This window comes from Pongo abelii, chromosome 3 (genome assembly GCF_028885655.2).
Source record: "Pongo abelii isolate AG06213 chromosome 3, NHGRI_mPonAbe1-v2.0_pri, whole genome shotgun sequence".
NCBI classification, from domain to species: Eukaryota; Metazoa; Chordata; class Mammalia; order Primates; family Hominidae; genus Pongo; species Pongo abelii.
In genome coordinates this window covers 159,926,276-159,938,358 of record NC_071988.2, presented here as the reverse complement: position 1 = coordinate 159,938,358, position 12,083 = coordinate 159,926,276, and positions in this window count along the sequence as shown.

The following is a 12,083-nucleotide window of genomic DNA, read 5'->3' as shown; positions in this document are numbered from 1 at the left end:
CAGATGTGTTAGAAAATTGTATTTGGTCACAAATTTATAGAGTATATTTGTCACTGGTAATTGAATTTTTTCAGTAACCTTGTGATAATTAACTCATGGGCTATGACCTCATAGTTTTGTATTTTTTACTCTACCAATATAAAAAGTGTGAATTTTCTTGCTAGTCAGAAAAATACTCAGAACTTAGGTTTGTTTTTCTTTTTGTCTACTGACTATGTAAGAAAATAAATATGATGGTCTGTGGCAGAGATTGTGACTGTCTAACAATATGCAATCTTCTTTTCTCTTTAGTAATAGAATTTAAACTTTATTTAATGAAGCAATTTGCCTAGCAAGGTAGGAATTATTTGTGTTTTCAAAACATTATTAAGGATCAGGGACTATTGTATACTAATATGTCTCTTGACATACAAGAAACTTGCACTGGATTCATTCAACTTTCGAAGTGTTTAAAGAGTTAACATTTATTTCAGTATATTGTGTATATTTATAGTCCTCGTAATGACAGATAAAAGGCACTGATTTTCCCTGAGTTCCGAATGAAATCTGTGGAGCTGAACTAAGCTTAAAATACATGTGTGTGTGTATATGTGTATGTGTATATATATATATAGAGAGAGAGAGAGAGACAGAGAATATTGGACTTTAATATTTTTACTACTTTACAAGGAGACAGTATTTTTATTTGGTATTTTAATTTCTGTGTGGTAAAATGATAATGGAAGAATGTTCATTATGTTCAAATTTGAGAAAAATGTTCCATCCTAGTATTTGGAATATGATGGCCTCTTGTGTGCCTAAGGCATCTGTGATTTTTGGCCTGCTGGATATCCATTCACTAATAAAAATACTCCTGTTTTGCTTTATTGAGACATCTTTCTCCAATTCTCATGTGATAGGGAGGAGTTGACTCTACCTCGTAACTCCAGGGCTGAGAGGATACCCAGCCTATAGGGTCACAGGGATTATTGTTTCTGGGATAGGCATGTGATATAAGCCTCCAGGTCGTCCCTCTGATGGGATTAGTAAGATAGAAGGAAGTACAAATCACAACAATGTTGATTCTCTTTTTACTGGCATGGGAAAGTCTGCCTGAGAATTAAGCCAACACAAAGGGTAGCAGAACGAAGAGATGGAACACAACCAACTCCTGATATCATACTTTGAAGCACATGTCTGAAGCTGCTGCCACATCTGGATTTTTTAATTTATGTGAAACAATAAATTCCTTTCTTTGCATAAACCTAGTTTGGGATGGTGTTCTGTTACTTATAACAGAAAGAGTCTGACTAACATGTGGTGCTCACTCTATACCCCTCTCTTGTGAATCATGTTGGATCATGTAGCTGGGCATAAATGGAGAGTCAAAGTAGAACAGGGAGAGAACGTAATCTCGTATTAAATGTGTTTTAATGGTGGATGTCTGTTCTGACCTATTTCAGAGACTTAGTGGGCAAAAACTTAATTTTCTACCTCACTGGGCTTAGGAGACTACAAAAAGAGATTTTCTCCTAAGAGAGACACCAGTTCACTGGCTGAACCTTAAATTACCTATCACTGGATGTAGATTAAAATAGAATAAGAAATGAGCAGGCACAAGGGAGAGAAGAAAATGTTAGGCTGCCTTCAGGCCATGCTTCCCTCTGCCAATACGATTCTTAGCCCTTCCAAGGAAGCAAGAGGTACCAGTTTTGATTAGTCAGTGTGCAGAGCAGCTAACAAGGCCACACTGACTTGTGGGTGGAGTTACTGTTCAATAAAACTGTGCACATCTATGCAGGCTTCTTATCTCTCTTTCACTTCTTGGATCCATGCAGCTGGATGGGTCAAGTGAGTGAAGGGTTTTCTTGGGACATGGTACTTTGTTCTGCTCTGCTTCTCTTTCTTTGTCCCTCTCCTCGTCATTCTTTCTCAGGCATGCATTAATGTGCTGTTCTCAAGACTTCAGATTCATGGAATTAGGTGTCTCTTTTTGGAGCATTTAGACTGTGTACTTTAGCTCAAACTTTACAAGAGTTCTGAACATAAGGGTCAGGAACTTGCACAGCATTGAGTACTGAGGTACTTCGTATCACATTTTGCTGCTGTTATTTATGTGAATAAGAAATAGTGTGTTTATACAATAAGAATGAGGTAAATAAACATTTTTTTTCTTCTTACATTACCTTCCAGGAAGCTACAATCCAAATGTATGTTTTAACTTTCATATATGTGAATAATTCTTTGGCTTCATAATCTGTATTCACAAGATTGTACTCAAGGGATCACCGGGCTGTGTTTTCATCTGGAGGCTTGTCTGGGGAAAAAAATCCGTTACTGTGCTCATTTAGGTTATTGGTAGAATTTATTTTCATGTAGCTGTATGATTAAGGGCCCTGGCTTTCTGTCAACTGTCAGTTGGAGGCTGCTGTCAACTCCTGGAGGCTGTCTGTAATTCTCTGCTACATGGTCCTCTCCCTTGGTAACTCCAATATTGCTGTTTGCTTCTTCAAGGGCAGCAGATCAGTCTTTCCTACCAATCTGCTAAAAATAATTTTATATGACATAATGTGATCATGAAAGTGACATCTCACTAACTTTATAATAAAACCTAACTAAGGGATAGATATTATTCTATTATTATATTTGCTATATTCAAGTAGCTAGAAGCAAGTCACAGGTTCTTCCCACACTCAAGGGGAGGAGATTATGCAGAGTGTAGCACTAAATGATGGAGATCATAAGGATCATCTTAGAATTCTGACTACCATAATCAATATTTGGCAAAGTGTGTCTCATTGAAGATTACTTTCATAGGTTTGTTAGTAAAGCTGTCTTCATCAAGAATCTTATTTTTATTTATTTTTTGTTTTGTTTTGTTTTTTTTTTGAGACGGAGTTTCACTCTTGTTGCCCAGGCTGGAGTGCAATGGTGTGATCTTGACTCACTGCAACCTCTGCCTCCTGGGTTCAAGCAGTTCTTCTGCCTCACCCTCAGGGATTACAGGCATCCACCACCATGCCGGGCTAATTTTTTTTTGTATTTTTAGCAGAGAGAGGGTTTCACCATGTTGGACAGGCTGGTCTTGAACTTCTGACCTCAGGTGATCTACCCGGATCGGACTCCCAAAATGCTGGGATTATGAGCATGAGCCACCACGCCCAGCCAAGAATCTTTTTCAAGCAACAGAATGCAAGTGATAAGAGACCAATTCAAACCATCTTAAATGAACAAGTTATTTTACTTACTCATAGAACTGACCATTTCAATGGATCATTTTGGGCTCTGGGCAATAATACAATTGGGGTTGAGAAAGATTCTGCTTTAATACAGTAATTAAAAGAGAGCATGCCAGGAATGGGAAATTATGAACATTGGACAGAAGTTGGAAAAAGATCTGACAGAGAATGTAGCCATAACACAGGATGTGCTAGGGCTGGGACCAAAGGCAATTCAGTCTCCATGACTCACATTAAATCTGAAAAAAACATGTCATATGCAAAATTAGAAAGGAGGAAAACATAGGCTTCCACCCTGCACTCTGTCATATTTGCTTATATGAACACAGCATTGCCTCTCAGATATTTCTGCATTGGTAAATATTGTTACTTTTTCTGCTATAATAATGGTACTGATCTCATCCTTGTCTAAAATGCACCTGCAAATTTTCCATTTATTTTTTCATGTTTCAGTTCAGCAACTCTATGAGGTATTCTCTAACCCCTACTTGTCATTCAGGTGGAGTTGGGTCCCACACCTCATATTCCTATAATTTGGCAGGCACTATTATCAAACTCAGCCATCCCCTACTTCAACCCCTTTGTTTCTTAATACCTCTATGCAGTCGTGACCACAAGACAGGGTTCTCACCAATGAGACATAAACCAAATTTTGATATGGGGAAAACGTTTGTTGTCTTGAAACAGAAATCTTCCATTTTCTCATCCATTCTCCCACCATTGAACACAGACATAATGGCTAGGGCTGCTCGAGTAGCCTTGTGAGCATAATGGAAATTACAAGTTAATCATAAATATTTGGTCTCTGTTATCATTAATATGATGAACGAATCTAGCAACTGACTTCCACTATACTTACTGTATGTAAAACAAAACAGAACAAAAACTAATCTTAACCATTATAGTTGAATTTTTATTATGTGAGGCCTAATAAGATTCTAAATGAAATGCAGTCTTATATATTTCTAGATGATAGCACTGACTGTGACAGAGGCAGTTATTTATTTAATTTTCTGCTTAACCAATGGCAGCATGAATGAACTCCTTCATATTGCAAAGCTTGGCCAGGTGCAATGGCTCACATCTGTCATCCCAGCACTTTGGGAGGCCAAGGTGAGGAGTTCAAGACTAGCCTGACCAATATGGTGAAACCTTGTCTCTGCTAAAAATACAAAAATTAGCCAGGCATGGTGGTGGGTGCCTGTAGTCCCAGCTACTCGGGAGACTGAGACAGGAGAATTGCTGGCACCTGCGGGGCGGAGGGTGCAGTGAGCCGAGATCACACCACTGCACTCCAGCCTGGGAGACAGAGCAAGACTCCATCTCAAAACAAACAAACAACACAAACAAAACATAAACAAAACTTGTCTTATTATTTGTATCTTATTCATCTTAGCATCCTTATTCTTAGAAGAGTACCTAGAACATAGAAAGCATTTAGTAAATATTTGTTGAATCGACTAATACATAAATACGAGATTTTGTCTTTCCAAGTTTTAACAGCTTACTTAGAAAAAGCAATGTGTCTTTGCTAATCAGAATGAAAGATTTCTAGTGGTATGATTTGTCTGTTTCCTCAGTTATTGCCTTTTCTTATTCAGCATGTTATCAACAGCTTAAAAATACAAAAAAGACAGATGAAAATCTATGGGTGCTGCAAAAACTGCTGCTGTAGCTAAATTACTTGATGATAAAAGCAGTATTTAAAATGAAATACTAAAAAATGTGGGAGGATTTCTAATTCTAAATGTAATAAAATCAATATGAATAAATAAATCTAGCACTTAGATGTAAAAAATGAAACTCAAATCTATAATATGGGATCAGAAGCTGAAACTAACAAATCCAAATCTGTTTGTTGAACATTGGACACTTACAGGTTAAAATCAGATGAGTAAGCATCCACAGAATGAAGAATATTTGAGTTAGGGAAGATGATTCTTGTAGATGTGGAAGGGATTAGGAGAAAGAGTATAACATGTGACCTATTTGAAGCTCTTTCTTATAGGAGATAGGTTAGATTTATTTGATTTAGTTTCAAAGGAACTGAAAGAATTTTGGAGCAAAGTGTGGAAGCTTCAGGTTGAGAAATTGGAGCTCGACCTGAGAAAGATGTTAGCAATATAAAATTTTCAAGCTAGATTTGTCTGACTTGTGAGGCCCAAAGTTGTGAATTGTCACATAACTACCTGTAAAGGATAATCACAGACAGTTTCCTGCTTTGGTTAGGAGCTTGACCAACTTGCCTGTTAAGATGTTCTAATTTGATAGATTTAAGTTAAACTAATTTGATAGAGTCTTTTCTTTTGTTCTGCAGGATGGTATTTCTGGGTATTTTATGAAATAAAGTGACAAGGTAGTGGTAGTTACGGGATGAGTATCTGATGACTATACTATTCGTTTAGCTTTGTTTTTATAACAAAGTAGTTCCCTATGCTGTTTTTTCCTATCCCAGATGAAAGTGTGTCTGATATTGCCTATTGGTATAGGATGAGGGAGGCTCTATTATACTTTGTTGTTTTAAGTATTAGGTAGGCAGCTAATTATACAGAAACATAAGCTTGCTCACATCTGAGAATACTAAAACAGAGTTTGAAGTATGCACATTTGCATTAACATAGCGTGCTTTAAATGTGGCTAATACTGTTCCTAGACTTTCTTGAATTTTAATGCTTTTAAAGGTATAATCACGGTGAACAAAAGGGTTTACCACAAGCTTTCCAGACTATGTTGTGTTTCATTTTCTACTTAATGGATTGGCTTTTGCAATCTCTGAAAGCTGTTTTGATTTCCAGGGATAAATTTGAACTATGCAAAATGGAGATGAGTTATTGACTTGATAACTCATATATTAATATTCCTGCCTAAACCTTTAAAGGGAGTCCCATATGAATGACACCTAAGCTTCCAGGGATTTACCATGGGATAATTTCTCTTTCCTAACTTTATCTCTTCTCTCTTTATCTAAATTTTCTTTTTTTTTCAGGGCTTTTCAGTCTTCTCTAGTCCCATCTCCCTCTTTCCAAAATAATTTTCCCCAGTTTTGCAAATTATTAAGTCACATATTTGCTCTTGTGTCTTGTATATTATAGAGTAGTAATTTTAGTATGTTTTCTTCACTATTATATCTCCAAAGCCTAGAATATTTCCCAACACATAGATAAGAATTAATAAAAATTGGTTAAATGAATGAATAGATGAATGAATGAATTCATGCTCCAGAATAAGCCATGGATTAAAAATGCTTCCAGCTCTGACAGATTTTGGCACCTATCTGGGGAGAGGAGTGATCCTATCTGGGGAGAGGGAAGGGACATCCAGGTGATCCAACTGGAGAAGACCACTTCTTCCCCACAGGGGCATTAAAAAAATTTAATATTGTACACTGTGGGTTTGTTTTCTCTGTAAGATAATCCTATTTCTCTGTTAATTTTATTCTCATTATCAAGAAATGTTGATTCTTTACTTGATGCGGATTATATTACAAATCCTCTTCAACACATTTGAAAACAAAGGGATCCACACCTGATTCTGTTGCTGATGTTTTCCTGAAGTGCTACTATAGAGGCTAAGCTTATCAAATGCATTTTAAAACTATATATATTCAGGCTTCCACCTTCTTTTTCATTTATCAGCTAAGCCCAGTCCCTTAAACATAGTGGTCAATAAACATAATCAAATCATTTAGCAAAGCCGATCCCTATCCTAGCCACATAAAATACATTAGTCAACAATTTAGATAAAGAGCCCTGCCCCTATGGAGCTTACATTTAAGCCAAAAAATTAAAAGAAAGAAGATCAGTAAGCCAGTCACAAAAAAATAAGAACAAATATACTATCTTAGAAGGTGATACATTCATGAACAAATATATAGCAGGAAAAAGGGTTTTGGAGGGATGGGTTGAAATTCTGCTACTCCAGCTTTATTGAAGTATACTTGACAAATAAAAATGGTATATTTAAGAAGTACAATGTGATGTTTTGATATATGCATACACTGTAAAGTGATTAAGTAGGCAATGAATTAAAACATTTTAATTGATGCCACCATGCTCTGATCTCATACAATCTGGAATTACTTTAAAAATAGAAAAATATATTAGTAACAGACACATATTATTTACATGTATAAAATGCAACTAAGTTTATTTTTATGTGAAATTTTATTTGTATAATTTTACTTGGCAGTCCTTTAGTTTGGATGTGACTGAATTGCTATAAACTGAAAGGTAATGATAGAGGGCTATATAACCAACTGAGAAAAATATAATCAGGGAAAAGGTTATTAGGTGTCTTATTCAATAATATTTAGTTGGAAAAGGATAGAAAAATCATGCCAACAAATTTGGAGGAGTTTAACAAATTGTCATTGCAAATACTGTTCAAGATAAACCAATAATAACAATTAATTAAAGATGGTAAAACTACAAAATAAAAGTCAATATGAAAAAGAGTCATAACATATAGCATGCAAATTATAGTCTTAGAAAATAGCAATGAAGAAATGGAAGCGATATCAAGCTAGAAGTCACAGATACAAAATTGGACTTTTAAGATTATACATTAAAAATAAGTTATATCTGGGAACTTCCCAGATGTATCCTCGTTCATTCAACAGAACCAGATAAAAATGAACTTTTCCACCACATTGTATTAGCATAGCCATAAATTGAGTACAACAGATAGTTAAAACAAGCAGAATAGTAGAGAAAATTACGGTAATCTTTGATCAAGAAGATGTGAATTTGGTCTCACATGTGACACAAAGTGACCCCCTGTATTTGCTGCTGCAAATGAAATGGCTGAACCAAATGTCCAATAAGATCATTTCTAACTGTAGAATTATATGATCCTGGCCTGTCTAAAGATTCTTCTGGATTATTGTAATTAATGGAAATGATTAGTTGGTCTTGGAGATCTAAACTTATTTTTTAGACTCATGTAATCCCTATCATAAACCTGAGATCACACAGCTGCTTATTAGCACAAATGTACCTTTTAATAGGTCATTTATGGAAATATAAATTTTTTCTTTCATTTCAGATACCAATCTATTCTGCCCTGTGTTGGAAATGTAATGGTAGAGGACTAAGTGGGAATAAAGATATTTGGTTAGATCTGATGCAAAAAGATATTGTGGAATTTTTCTTTTCTTTAAATGGAATGGGTAGCAGATAAATCAATACCCTTAATCATAATGCCTTAAATAATAGGAATATGACAATAAATCAATGGGATACAAAAACTAAAGTCACTGATATAAGGACTTTAGTTTTGGATAATCATTACATTATCTTTTCTTAAATTATTACATAATATTTGGACATATTTATGGGGTTCATGTGATATTTAGTTACAAGCATAGAATGTATAATAATCAAGTCAGAGTATTTAGGGTAGTATCATTTATCATTTTCTATGTGTTGAGAACATTTCAAGTCCACTCTTTTAGCTATTTTGAAATATATAATACATTGTTAACTATAATCACCCTACTCTGCTATCAAACACTAGAACTTACTCCTTCTATCTGTGTGTTTGTAACTCATTAACCAACTTCTCTTCATCCTCCTTCCCCCAACCCACACACCCTTCCCAGCCTCTAGTAGCTATCATTCTACTCCTAACTCCATGAGATCAAATACTTTAACTTCCACATATGAGTAAGAACATGCAATATTGGTCTTGCTGTGCCTGATTTATTTTACTTAACCTGATGACCTCCAGTTCCATCCATGTTGCTGCAAATTGCATGATTGTATTCTTGTTTTTATGGCCAAGTAGCATTCCAATGTGTGCATATATCACATTTTCTTTATCCATTTGTCTATTGATAGACACTTAGGTTGTTTCCATTTGTTTCCATATCTTTGCTATTGTGAATAGTGCTGCAATAAACATGGGACTACAGGTATTGCTTTTATGTAATGATTTATTTACATTGGATAAGTACCCAATAGCGGTATTGTTGAATCATATGGTAGTTCTATTTTTAGTTTTTTGAGAAATCACTATGCTGTTTTTAGAGTGGCTGTACTAATTTACACTCCCTCCAACGCTGTATAAGTGTTCCCCTTGCTCTGCATCCTTGCCAACGTTTGTTGCTTTTTGCCTTTGTGGTTCTGATTTGCATTTTCCTGGTGATCACTAATGTTGAGGATTTTTTATACACCTGTCGGCATTTTGTGGGCCTTTTCTTGAGAAATAGCTATTCATGTCCTTTGCCCACTTTTTAATGAGATTATTTGTTTCTTTACTGCTGAGTTGTTTGAGTTCCTTGTATATTGTGGATGTTAGTACCTTGTCTGATAAAGAGTTTGCAAATATTTTCTCCCATTCAACATGTTGTCTCTACATTCTGTTGATTGTTTCCTTGGCTGTGGAGAAGCTTTGTAGATTAATCTAGTCCTGTTTATTTTTGGTTTTGTTGACTGTGTTTTTGAGGTCTTAACCATAAAATCTTTGCTTAGACTAATGTCCTGAGGTATTTCTTCTATGTTTTCTTTTCTTTTCTTTTTTTTTTTTGTGATGGAGTTTTGCTTTTGTTGCCCAGCCTGGAGTGCAATGGCACAATCTCGGCTCACCGCAACCTCTGTCTCCTGGATTCAAGCGATTCTCCTGCCTCAGCCTCCCAAGTAGGTGAGATTACAGGCATGTGACACCATGTCCGGCTAATTTTGTATTTTTAGTAGAGATGGGGTTTCACCATGTTGATTAGGCTAGTCTCAAACCCCAGACCTCAAGTGATCTGCCCACCTCAGCCTCCCAAAGTGCTGGGATTACAGGCATGAGCCAATGTACCTGGCCTCTATGTTTTCTTCTAGTAGTTTTACAGTTTCAGATCTTACATTTAAATTTTAAATCCATCTTGTGTTGATTTCTATATATGGTAAGAGATAGGAATCCAGTTTTATTCTTCTGCATGTGGAGTTTATTTTTTATTTTTAATTTTTTTTTGAGACAGAGTCTGGCTCTGTCTCCAGGCTGGAGTGCAGTGGCACGATATTGGCTTACTGCAACCTCCACCTCCCAGGTTCAAGAGATTCTCCTGCCTCAGCCTCCCCAGTAGCTGGGACTACAGGTGCACACCACCACGCCCAGCAAATTTTTGTATTTTTAGTAGAGATGGGGTTTCACCATGTTGGCCAGGATGGTCTCAATCTCTCTACCTCATGATCTGCCTGCCTCGGCCTCCCAAAGTGTTGGGATTACATGCATAAGCCACCGCACCTGGCTGTGGAGTTTTCATTTTCTCAGCACCCTTTGTTTAAAAGGATGTCCTTTCCCCAGCATATATTCTTGTTTTCTTTGTCAAAAATCAGTTGTCTAAATATGTGGGTGAGCTTCTGGATTCTCTATTCTGTTCCATTGGTTTATCTGTTTGTTTTTATACCAATATCATGCTGTTTTTGTTACTATACTATATTTTGAAATCAGGTAGTGTGATTCCCCCAGCTTTGCTCTTTTTGCTCGGTATTGGATTGACTATTTGTGCACTGTTTTCTTCCATACAAATTTTAGGGTTATTTCTTCTATTTCTGTGTAAAATAATATTAATATCTTAATAAATATTGCATTGAATTCATATAGTTGTTTGGGTAGTAGGGTAATTTTAATTATATTAATTCTTCTGATCCATGGACATGGAATGCCTTTCCATTTGTTTGTGTCCTCCTCAATTTCTTTCATCAGTGTTTTGTAGTTTTCCTTGTAGAGGTTTTTCACTACTTTGGTTCAATATTTATTTCTAGATTTTTAAATAGCTATTGTAAATAGGATTGAATTCTTAATTTCTTTCTAGTTTTTTTAAATAGCTATTGTAAATGGGATTGTCTTCTTAATTTCTTTCTCTGCTAGTTCATTAGTGGTGTATAGAAACACTACTGATTTTTGCATGTTGATTTTGTTTCCTGCAACTTCACTGAATTTGTTTATCAGTTCTAATAGTTCTTTTGGTAGAGTCTTCAGGTTTTTCTACATATAAGATCATATTGTCTGCAAAAAGGGACAAATTGACTTCCTCTTTTCTAATTTGGATGTCTTTTATTTCTTTCTCTTGCCTGATTTCTCTGGCTAGAATTTCCAATACTATGTTGAATATGAGTGGTGAAAGTAGGCCTCCCTGTCTTGTTCCAATTCTTAGAGGAAAGGCTTTCAGCTTTCCAAATTCAGCGTGATTTTAGCTGTGGGATAGTCGTATATGCCTTTATTATGTTGAGTATATTTGTTCTATGCCTACTTTTTTGAGAATTTTTTTCCATTAAAGGATGCTGAATTTCATAAAATACTTTTTCTGCATCTATTGATAATCATATGGTTTTTGTCCTTCATTCTGTTGATGTGATGTACAGCATTTATTTATTTGCATATGTTGAACTGTCTTTGCATTACTGACATAAATCCGACTTGGTCATGGTACATTATCTTTGGATTGCTGTTGTATTTGGTTGAGGATATTTGTATCTATCTTCATCAGGGATATTGGCCTCTAGTTTTCTTTTTTGTTGCATCCTTGTCTGTTGGTATCAGAGTAATGCTGACCTCATAATATGAGTTAGAGAGAAATCTTTCCTCTTCAATTTTATGGCATAGTTTAGGAGGATTGATGAAAGTTCTTCTTTGAAAGTTTGTTAGAATTGGCAGTAAAGCCATCTAGTCTTAGACTTTTCTTTGTTAAGAGGCTTTTTATTACTGATTCAGTCTTATTACTTGTTATTGTCTGTTCATGTTTTCTATTTCTTTTTGATTCAATCTCTTGGTAGATTGTATATGTCCAGATATTTATCCATTTCCAGTTTGTTAGTGTACAGTTGTCAATAATAATCTCTGATAATCTTTTGTATTTCTGTGCTGTCAGTTGTTACG